The sequence below is a fragment of the Erythrolamprus reginae genome, chromosome 5 (genome assembly GCF_031021105.1).
Source record: "Erythrolamprus reginae isolate rEryReg1 chromosome 5, rEryReg1.hap1, whole genome shotgun sequence".
In the NCBI taxonomy this organism is placed as follows: Eukaryota; Metazoa; Chordata; class Lepidosauria; order Squamata; family Dipsadidae; genus Erythrolamprus; species Erythrolamprus reginae.
The window spans coordinates 57,768,817-57,781,145 of NC_091954.1; the positions used below are offsets into that span (position 1 = coordinate 57,768,817).

The following is a 12,329-nucleotide window of genomic DNA, read 5'->3' on the forward strand; positions in this document are numbered from 1 at the left end:
AAATAAATATGCAAAAAACCAAAATTATAACCAAAAATATGACAAAGGAGCAGGAAAATGATCTGGAAGAAATTTTGAAAATTAAAATAGTCAAAACAGTTAAATACTTGGGGATTTTACTTACAAAAAAATGTAGTACTATTAAAGAAGATAACTACGAAAAATTATTAAAGACAACTGAGAAACAATTAAAAGACTGGGACAAGTTGCAAATTTCATTACTAGGTAGAATAGCGACAATCAAAATGTCAGTACTGCCGAAATTCTTGTACCTCTTTCAAACAATCCCAACAAAATTAAACAACGACTTCTTCAACAGATTGAATAAAATCACTTCTAAATTCATATGGAACAATAAAAGACCCAGGATCAGATTAAAATGGCTACAAGATAGAACTAAACAAGGGGGTTTAGGATTACCGGACTTTAAGATTTACCATTTATCTTGTAATTTGCTATGGATAAAAGACTGGATAGAGCTTAAAGCAGAGAGAACATTAGCTATAGAAGGCCATGACTTACTCTCTGGCTGGCACAATATGCTATGGAATCAGCACCAAAAGATTCCGACTTACTTTAAAAACCACATGATCAGAGATGTTTTAATAACAACATGGCTTAAATTAAAAAAGGACCATTATACAAAAATACCTAGATGGTATTCCAGTCTGGAAGCTCTTACTCACCCGAACACTATTGAATTAAAAAATATGATAACTTATAACCACTTATTAAATACAGAAGGAAATATAAAAACGAAAGAAGAGTTAGCAGAGCAAAACATAATCTTGAACTGGTGGCCATATAGGCTAATATTTTCAAAATGGCAAAAAGACACTAAAGAAGAAGGAATAGCAGCACACAACACTCCCCTGGATAAACTTATATTAGGAAGTGATAAACATTTTATTACAAGAATATATAGTTACTTAATAATGTATGAAATGGAAACGGAAATATCTAAAGACCCAATGACCAGCTGGGCAAAGAACTTTGGCTATAACATCCATATAGACCAATGGGAGACAATCTGGAATAAAAATTACAAAATTACGAAGTCAGTATCATTCAAAGAAAACATTATAAAAATGTTCTATAGGTGGCATATGTCGCCATCAAGACTAGCACAGATCTTTCCCAAAACCAGACCAAATTGCTGGAGGTGTTCAAATCCGTCGGGAACCTTTTTCCATATTTGGTGGAGCTGTCCAAAGATGAAAAAATTATGGTCTAAAATAAAACATTGGATATTCGAAATTACGGGCACAAACCTACCTCTCAAGCCAGAGATCTTCCTATTGGGAATAATAGGCATAAAAATAAGGAAAACAGATTACCATACAATCCAACACATTATAACAGCAAGCAGAATATCAATAGCTCAAAACTGGAAAAGGGAGGAGGTACCATCAGACAGAGAAATAATCAAAAAAATATTTGACTGCGCCGAATATGATTCCCTAACACAAAAACTGAAAGATAATAAAGAAACAGAAAATACAATCACATGGGATAAGTTCTATAACTGGATTGAGGAGAGGGAGAGAGAGACAGAAACGAAAAGAAACTAGAACAAATTACAAAGAGACCAGGAATGAAGAGAAAGGAGGAGAAGAACAAGACAAAACAACTTATTTGATTGCTCGCCGATATTCTATTCTTTTATTTATTTATTCAATATGAAGGAATATACCAGAAACATAACAATTAGAATTTTAAACGCAACACCTAGAAAAGGAAACACTAGACTAATAGATTAAGCAAATTTTAAGAAACAGGATACCACTGAAAGTATAACCGGAAAAATGAAATATAAATATAACTGCAGGTTGGCAGAGGGGGGGGGGGGGGGAAGGGGCGTCCTACGTTTGTTTTTTGTTTTTTTTTGTTAGTGTTAAATGTGGTTTGTTCGACCTTAATGAAAATAACAATTAGACACATATGATAAGAACACCCTGTCCATACTGTTTTGTATTGTCTTTGTATATAGTTTTGTATATATATTCAATAAACTTTATTTTTTAAAAAAAAAGGAATAGATCTAGGACAATAATGCTATATTTGAAGCGAGACCAGTTTCTGTAGAATTATTGCAGTAGTTTTTGCTATTAAGCTGCAACAACTAGATATCAAGTCATTTAATATTTTTTTTTGTGAGACAATCAAATACTTAATGTTGTTGATGAAATTGGTTTCTTTTTCTGCCAGAATGTTATTTTGTATCCATTCATAAGTTTTCCAAGGAAATGTTTAAGAATAGTAATTGAGTTTCAGGAATCTTTAAAGTAAAACTTATGCACAGAGAAGAATGCCTAAACTGGAGTCCGTCCTTCCATGTATGTTTTAAATTTTTTTACTGGAATAACATTACTTCCAACTATTTTGCATTTTTGACAGATGAAATAAATTTGAAGGAAACACCAGCATGGTTTACTATTGCATCAAAGCATTGCTCTATACATTCAGGAACTTTGATAGATCACTAAGTAAAGTATGAAAATAACAGCCTATAACTCAGGAGCAATTAGGCAATATGTCACTTTAATTGATTTCTATATTTAACACATTAATTTTAGCACAGAAAGCATGACTTTCAATAACTCATTTTACTTGGGCCACCTTTTTAAAAATAAACTTAAGTAACAAACTACTAAACTATTACATTTAAAAATGTCAATTTCAAGGTTAAAGTTATGTTCTTGACCAAAGCATGCAGTACATAATTCAATATTTTATGAAGCTAAATAAACGGCAATAACAAAGAAAAGACATTCATTTATTTATTTACCCCATTTTATATTGTTAACACTAACAATACTTTTATACATATTTAAATTGTTGGATAATTCTATTGTTAGTTTTATGTTAGATATTGTTATTTAAATGAACTCATGGGCTGCAGTGTAATGAAAAAATGCATGTTTTGCTTAACTCACTTATCAACTCACATTCTAGCAAAATGAGAATTTTTGCCTCCATTCATTCTCAGAGAAAACTGGAGGTCATTGTATTCATCCTAGACTTTTTAAAGCTTTTCACCAGTGAATAATTATGAGCTTCCAGCTTCTGAAATTAACTGTGTTCATTGTAAGAAAGGGAGGGAGGACCCTCTTTATCTTTTGTAATACATTTCAACAAACTTTATAAAATTTTCTTAAAATGGTTGTTTTATGTGACAACTATTTGGTAAAAGAAAAAACCCCCCGATCTCAATGTCCAGGTATATACATCCATACAAATATCGTTTATTTAATTTTACATTTCATGAATCTTGGATTCCATCAGTTTTCAGCTATTGCAAAAGTTATCATATGTGAGTACACCCCCTCACATTTTGTAAATATTTAAGTATTAAGCCAGCAGTTTAGACATTAATGGCTGTGTATTGCATTATTTTGAGAGAATAGCACATTTACATTGTTATACAAGATGTATACTCACTACTTACTTACTTACTTACTTACTTATTTATTTATTTATTTAGGAATAATATAATAGAAATAATCATTGGGAATAATAGAGTTTATATACATGGAACAAGTAGAAATATAAGAGAGGCATTAGGACAGGGGACGGAAGGCACGCTGGTGCACTTATGCACCCCCTTACTGACCTCTTAGGAATCTGGAGAGGTCAACCGTGGATAGTCTAAGGGTAAAATTTTGGGGGTTAGGCGATGACACTACAGAGTCTGGTAAAGAGTTCCATGCTTCGACAACTCGATTACTAAAGTCGTACTTTTTGCAGTCAAGTTTGGAGCAGTTAATATTAAGTTTGAATCTGTTGAATCTTTACGTTGTAGCCAAGTGCCATTTCTTCAGTGTAGTCACATGAAAAGATATACTTAAATATTTGCAAAATGTGAGCGGGTGTATTCACTTCTGTGATACTGTATATAACGGTCTCCTATTAAAAAAATAATTTCTTCGATTTGCCATTTTGGAGGTTTTTTGTTTCTAGCTGTTCAATAGAAACTATGGACTTAATATTAATTTTTTAGGGAAAGTTTCTGCATTCATTTTTTAAAAAGTGTAATTATAATTCTGTTTGGGGAAAAGGGAATTTATAATAAAGTAACACTCTGCAGAACAAAAAGATGACTAGGAACATTAATAGTTCAATGAAATCATTATAAAAGGAACATATTAAACCCAAAAGGAACACTATCTGCTATACATATTTCTCCATTTCAGTGTTGAGGAGAATATTTCGATATAAAAAGCAAATTATAGGGAAGTGCTTGAATCTAACCAGAGATACTGCTTAGATTAAAAAGAACTTGGAGAAAAATACATCAGATTTAATTAAAGGATAATGGGTTAACTTCAGCTAATTTTGAAGTTTACCCAATGTAAATAATTAATTGAGCTTAGCATTGTGACTCTGTATAAGTATTACATACTTTTAAATTGTGGGTTGTTTTATTTTTATTCTGCAGAATCAAAATGTATTCTATAAGTATTGAAGCATTATAGTTGTGATATTTTGGAAATATTACATATTCTTTTGTACTTCAGATTATTATAACATAACTTGTAACTAACCAATGCTCAGAAGAGTTTTATATATGTATATATATATGTATATTGTATTCTATACGAAACAAGAAAAAGTTTTATCACAGAAACAACATCAATATTAAAAGGTAAAAACAAAATAATAAAACATTATATAGGAAAGATGCATCAAAATATCTCATTCTTAAAAATGAGGAGAGATAAGACATCTGTACCTTAAGTGATAAAACTATTCCATGGCATAGGAACAGCCTGCTTCCTCACTTCTATCTCTCTGATTCCCAGCAGGACAGGAATGGGATTTGGCTATTTAAGTCATTCTGGCCAAAGCAGACAATCCTGAAGGTAAGTTAGAACCAGACCATGTGGGACTTTATAGGTAATTATCAGTACTTTGAACTGGATCCAGAAATTAATAAGCGGCCAGTGCAGTGCCCATGGCACTGATATAACTCTGCTAAAACAGTTCTATTGATGTTAAAGTTTTCTTATTGACTTCAAAGGCAGTCTCAAAGTGCCCTGAAGAAATCAAGTCTAGATGTAATAATGGCACGAGTTACTACTGCAGAGCTTTAGTGCAATCACGATTTCCAAAGCAGAATCTAAATTTCATCTGTATAGTCTATATAGACTTATTTCAATGTATGTAGATTACCAAATAGTATGCAAGGGGGACAAATTAAGAAGTTAACGATCTGAACTGGCTACAGAAAGGACCCCTCACTCAAGCTGGTGTTGAGCAATGCCTGGATCCAGTCTCGTGTCACCTCCTTGCTGGCCAAGACCAATCTCAAAAGGAGAGACTCACACCCAACTGGGTGTGGGATCCTGGTTCAGGGATCCTGTGAGGGCTAAGAGTGTTCTGGACTATGACCACCACTCCTCCACCCCTTTCCTGGGATCACAGCTGATACAGCACCTGAAAACTGTCTGGGCACATCTCTGAGAGGGGAACACCCTCCTCGTGGCCCAGCCAATCTCAGTTACACAGGCCAAGTAGGCCCCCTCATCCAGCCTGAGACCAGGGCCCCGACTTCACTGTCACCAGCTATATGGGTTGCCTTGATGATTCAGAGGGGCTGGAACAAGCAATTGCTTTTAAGCAGCTCGTTCTAGTTCCCCGTGAGTGGCTTACCCCCCCCCCCCGGCTCCTGCCATATCTGCCTCTCCCAGTTAAGACTGGTATGCTCCAGCTCTGCACCCCTCCAGAATCTTCTTAAAACAGTTTTCCACCCTCTCAGAGATCTAGCATTCTGACCATTTGTACCCTGACCAAAATTCAATTCTTCTATGGCAAAGAATGATGAAATAGAAGTATAATTATTTATTGGCCAAGTGTGATTGCCCACACAAGGAATTTGTCTTCGGTGCATATGCTCTCAGTGTACATAAAAGAAAACATTTGTCAAGAATCATGACAAGAATCATGAGGTACAACACTTAATGATTGTCATAGGGGTCAAATAAGCAACGAGGAAACAATCAATATTAATAAAAATCTTAAGGCTACAAGCAACAAGTTACAGCCATACACTCATAAGTGGGAGGCAATGGGTAATAGGAATGATAAGAAAAAACTTGTAGCAATAGTAGTGCAGACTTAGTAATAGTTTGAATTTGTTTGAATTTGTGAACCGCCAAACTTCACTGGTTCATACTACCAGGACATGAAATTTAAAGTACAATATCTTAGCATTAAAATCCTGGTAACTTCATGTCAAGCCTGTTATTGCTAGGCCAAGTTAAGGACCCAATAATTACATATCCACACTTAGGGGAAAAAAAGTCTGATAGAACATTTTAAGTTTACTTCCTTGATGTAGAAAAAGTACTACTCTGCTCTCTTATTTTTGCCACCACAGATTAATAGGACTTTTCTCTACAAATTCAGTTAGCCATCTCTATTGCTAGTCTGGAGAAAACAACTGTGGAAATTGTAAAAGGAATTTGTCATCATGTATAGTGGGTTCATTAAAGTGAAATCTTTTTGAATGTTTTGAAATGCTGCTTTCCAGTTTTCTTATCCTTTGAGCCAAATTGTTATTTATGAGTATGCTGCCAAAAGACTTGCCTTCTCCAGACTATTTTATGCCTGCTATCTCTTCCATTTCTTTCTTACAAATTTCTTTCTTACAAATTTTCATATTTCACCCTCAGTTCTACTATGAAATTCAGACCTGGAAATAATTACTACTGCTATCCACATTCCTTGTCTGTATTGTGACTGACTTTCATCTTTCAATTAGCACCTGGGAGAGAGACTTAGACAAGCTAGCTCTTCCTATTTACTTTTGCAAGCTGTGATACAATAAACTTCCAGCTCTAACCCCAATTAGATAATTATTTCCTTCTTTTGTCCTAGCAGGTGCCCACTGCCTGCTAGACACTTAATCCTCATCAATATGTAATCTTCCTTTGCTAAATTCAGCAACTATAGAGATGAAATAGGAAAGAGAGGTTGTGGGGCTATAAAACATGCCCAATGAAAGCAACCTTTTTCGGAAATTGTCTTCACTGGATGGACTTACTGTGGCAAATGGAGGAGGGGCTCTGGTGCTATGGGTAATTAATATGGACAATATAACTCTTTCAGTCCTGAAACCTCTTTTAATGTCTTCCTGCAAATTTTAAATTAGCTGATACTACAAAGCTTTCAGAAAACTTGCTGTAAAAATTGATAATATATATCAGATATTAGCTGAAGTCGGTACTTTAGCTTCTTGCTACTTAGTCAAGCCAGCGCGTAAATATTTATAGAACACTTCTGCTGTGCAAGAATTCCTTCTTCTAGTTGTAACTTTTTGTAACACCTCTCTAGTCTAATATATATATAGTATTACCCGTATTTTTCGCTCTATAAGACGCACCTGCTGATAAGACGCACCTAGATTTTAGAGGAGGAAAATAGAAAAAAAATATTTTGAGCCAAAAAGGGGAGAGGAAGAGAGGAAGGAGTGAAAGAAGGGAGTGAGGGAGGAAAGAAGGGAGGAAGGAAAAGGAAAGCAAGAAATGGAGGGAGGAAAGGAAGGAAGGAAAGAAAGAAAGAAAGAAAGAAAGAAAGAAAGGGGGAAGGAACAGGAACAGAGGAAGGAAGCAAGGAAACTTATGAAAGGGGAGAGTAAGAGAGGAAGGACTGAAGGGAGGGAGGGAGGGAAGAAGGTAGGAAGGAGAAAGAAAAGAAGAAATAGAGGAAGGGAAGGTAAAAGAGAGAAAGAAAAAGAGCAAGAAAGAAAGCAAGAAAGAGAGAAAGAAAATGAAAGAGAAATAAAAATAGAGAGGGGGAATGAAAGAAATGGAAGGAGGGAAGGAAGGAGAGAAAGAAAGAGAAAGAAAGAAAGAAAGAGAAAGAAAAAAGAATGAAAGAGCAAGAGAGCAAGAGAGAAAAAGAAAGAAAGAAAGAAAGGCAACTTCAAAGAAAGGCTCACTGAGCATCTCTCTCTCTCTCTCTTTCTATCCCTCTTTCTTTCTCTTCCTTTCTCTCTCTCCTCTTCCTTTATCTCCTCTCTCTCCCTCCCTCTTTCTCTCCCCCTTTCCCTCTCTCTTTCTCTCTCTCCCTCTCTTGCTATCTCTCCCCCCTCTCCCTCTCTCTTTCTCTTCCCCCTTTCCCTCTCTCTTTCTCTCTCTCCCCCTCTTGCTATCTCTCCCCCCTCTCCCTCTCTCTTTCTCTCCCCCCTTTCCCTCTCTCTTTCTCTCTCCCCCTCTCTTGCTATCTCCCCCCCCTCTCCCCCTCTCTTTCTCTCCCCCCTTTCCCTCTCTCTCTCTCTCCCTCTCTTGCTAGCTCTCCCCCCTCTCCCACTCTCTTTCTCCCTCTCCCTCTCTTTCTCTCTCTCCCCCTCTTTCTCTCTCTCCCCCCCTTTCTCTCACTCTCTCTTTCTCACTATCTTGCTGTCTGTTGCTCTCACTCACTCTCGTTCCCTCTCCGTTCTTCTCAGCGGTGACGCGCGCACGCCCTGCCCGCCTCACCTTTGCCGAGAGCTCTCAGCAAGGGGGTTGTAGGAGAGGCGGGGCCGGCGGCAAAGGTGATATTCAATGTCGGGGGCGCACGGGCGGTTGCACGCGCTCCCTATCTCCCTGCTAGCCCACTCGGAATATTCAAAATAAGAAAAACCTTAACCGGTAAAGGCTTGATCACAAAGTATATAAATAGTTTTACACCATCTTGAAAGAAAAATGTCTGCTCTTTACACTAACAATGAATTTATTTTTAATATGAAGCCTGACTATGTAATAACATGATTTTCTTAAAGTGAAAAAATATGTATCTATATAATTACATCTTTAATGTAGAAGTTATTGTATAACTAAAATAAAAACACAGGAGTCATTCAAAATATGCATTTTTAAAAATATTCTTCCTAAATTCATTTGATAAATTATCAAATATCCTTCAGGACAAATATATCATTTGAACATGCTCAAAGTTTTTCTTACGTTCTGGACGTACACTAATAATGAAAAAAACGTCTCCCTAAAGATCTGTATTTATAGAAAATGTTTTCTTTATCATTTAAAAAATAAAACAATGTGTTATGATCATACAGCAATGTTCTTATCTTCCAAATTATAGTACAAATGTTCAAGAAGCTTTAACTTTGAGGATATATTTTATCTTTGGCATCTTTTCCTATATAGTTCCCTTTTCCAGTTCTACCATAAAGTTTTGAAATGATAAAAAATTAGCAGCCTAGAAATTCTAGAGTAAAACAATGATGCTGAAAGCCTAGAAAGTAAAGGGAATGTTTTTAATTGTTAACAAACTGGACTGTTGGAATGAAATAAGGTTTATTTTTGTACACGGATGTCAAACTCATGGCCCCTGGGACAGATGTATCAGGCACTGGCTACGCCCACCCTGGTTTAGTGAAGGGGGGAAGCCACAATATGTCATGTCATCATGACATGGTGATGAGTTTGATACCCCTGCACTAGTAGCTCTCATTCTTTATCTATTGTTTAGAAGATAATTTAAAATATTAAGTTGTTTTGTTTTTTAGGACTGCTGAATGGGGACAAATTTAATAAAATATTTAAAAAGTAGGATAGTCTTTATAACTTGATATGAAGATCAGTGATGTGAGCAGGCAGAATTCTATTGATTGCAGAAAACATTTGTGATGCTGGCGAGTCATATATTTTTTACAAGTTACATTTGGAAAAATTGTAAGTTTGGTAACACTCAAGAAACTACTTATCTTGCAAATTCCTAGAGAGTTCGTTGCTATAGTGGTTAAGGCATTAGGCTCAAAACTGAGAGACTATGAATTCTAGTCCTGCCTTAGCCTCAAATTCAGCCAGGTGAACTTGGGCTAGTCACTTTATGTCAGTCCTAGGAAGAAGGCAATGACAAACTATTTCTTAGGGGAAAAAATGGCAAACTACCAGTACTTCCAAAAATTTGCCAGGAATTTGTACAGAGAGTCCCCAGAAGTATGCAGACACGCATATAAACATTACATGGTATTATCACTGTGAAATTGATGGGCTAAAGTGCACTAGAAAATTTTATACAATTTCTCATGGTTTAAACACTGTAACATTTCTTACTACTAGTAGTAGTACTACTGCTACTACTTTTTTTTTCCTCTTCAAAAAAGTTACCTACATCACATTTAACTACTGTTCCCCAGAACAATATGTGTGTCACTAAAGAAAAGGAGTGATCAAGAAAATATTCCAAGAATATGGAATAAGACGTGCTTTAGTCTTTCAGATGCCATAGTAATATTTTTAAGTGACCAGGTAATGAATCTATTCAATCATTATGATAGATAAGAAACTCACCATAGAATATTAGGGAATAAAACCAAGATGGTAAATATATAGTGGCAAATGAATTAATGGATGCAGCAAGGTTTTCTCACTTCAGCTTAACAAATTGTGTTTCAACAAAATAAAATGAAACTCTCCAGTTTTCAATTCAATAATTGAGTACATACCTACAAGGCATCTAGTAAAGTTGTATTCAAGAAAAGGCAGACTGTCAATCTATGATAATTACTATTTTCCAGGAATGTTAGGATAAATATTATTCAGAGCCTTCCTTCCTTCCTTCCTTCCTTCCTTCCTTCCTTCCTTCCTTCCTTCCTTCCTTCCTTCCTTCCTTCCTTCCTTCCTTCCTTCCTCCGATCCTACAATTCAATATTCTCCTTATGTTTGCAAAGCAAATTTAAATTGTTTTCATGAGTATACTTTATTCAGACAATTTTTCTAGTGTATTATAAGATTACTACCTCATAGTATCCACCATGTCAGCACAATGACAAAAATTTGTAAATTTCTATCACTTTTACCAATGCATTCTTTTAATTTTTATAAAATTAAAGTAAAACCTCCCTTTCTACTCGGACAACTAAAATCATTACATAGGAGTTACTTTGGTAATGAAAGAAATTAAATGCCTTTCTCAAATATATATACAAATGACACAGCTTTTTAAACTTTCGATCACATAATTCATTTGTGTGAGAACGGGAAGCCATGAACATTTCACAATTTTCATTTGGCTTACGGAAGGAACACTTATAAACTAGGAGTCCTACATAGACTCCCAAGCACACAGTGTCAGAGGTTATAGTTCATTTTCTTTTTCCCCTCACTAGATGACTTGCAAATGTATTCATACTCTGTATGAAAAAAACTATTTTATTTTGCTGAAAATAACAGACTCCTGAACTCCAGTCACCTGAAAGAAAAGCTGAGGTTCATCAAGCATAAACATGGGAAAATACATTGGTTTAGAAACCCATAAATCCTTATTTAAATCTGCCAACCTGAAAGCGAAGTAAAGCCCGAAAAAACTATTTTTCTTAAATGCTATGTCTGATTAAGCCATATTCTTAAATGACAGCTGAACTTTAACATTAATATGATATTATTTAAACAACTGTATGACTTTTTTTTTTACACTAAAAATGATGAATGATTTTTGGACAGCTCAACTGACATAAAGCAAGAAGCCCCTTTAATGAGATTTGACAAAATGGAGACATATGCAGAATATTCGTTACAGCTCATATCCCAGCCCTTTTCTGGGGAGCCTATAAGCTTGCCCAAGGATTTTTTTTATATTATTATTATTATATTGATTGTCCACAGGCGCTGAACCATCTCCTTCAATTGCCACTTCCTTTCTCCATGGATATTGAATTTAGCTTGTGTCATTTACATATTACTCTTAATCAGAGAATTTGGTATGCTACAGTTCAGAGATTAAATTGTGTGAGAAGTTTGCGAAAGGGATACGAAGTGTAGTTATGTTAACCTTTGTAATCTGATTGTACAAAGATGAAAAACAATCCTGTTTTCTCTTTAAAAACTAGATACCTTAAATAACATAACACAATAATATAACATATATAATATATATAATATAATGAATATAATGTATAATATAATAACTAATAATTTCCTCCCTTTGCTGGTATGATTGCTTTGTAGTTATGTTAACCTTTGTAATTTGATTGTACAAAGAAGATGAAAAACAATCCTGTTTTCTCTTTAAAAACTTAAAGATAAGTAGATACCTTAAATAGCATAACATAATAATATAACATATATAATATATATAATATAATGAATATAATGTATAATATAATAACTAATAATTTCCTCCCTTTGCTGGTATGATTGCTTTGCTTACAATCTGTAAAAGTGAAAACGGTTCAGTATCTTGAAATCACTTTCTCTTGCAGCTCTACCAGGAGTGGTAGTGGAAGGAGATATCAAGCAAAGAAGATATTGTATATCAACGTCATTTTCTCACTCTCCCTTTGCAGTACAAGGAGATAACCTGTACAGATCTTGTATTTATAA

General features: G+C 35.0%; 1 protein-coding gene across 3 annotated transcripts in view; it reads right to left on the minus strand.

Moving 5' to 3' along the window:
• VTI1A (vesicle transport through interaction with t-SNAREs 1A) overlaps positions 1 to 12,329 on the minus strand; it is a 240,415-nt gene that overhangs the window by 59,731 nt on the left and 168,355 nt on the right. The window lies entirely within an intron of this gene.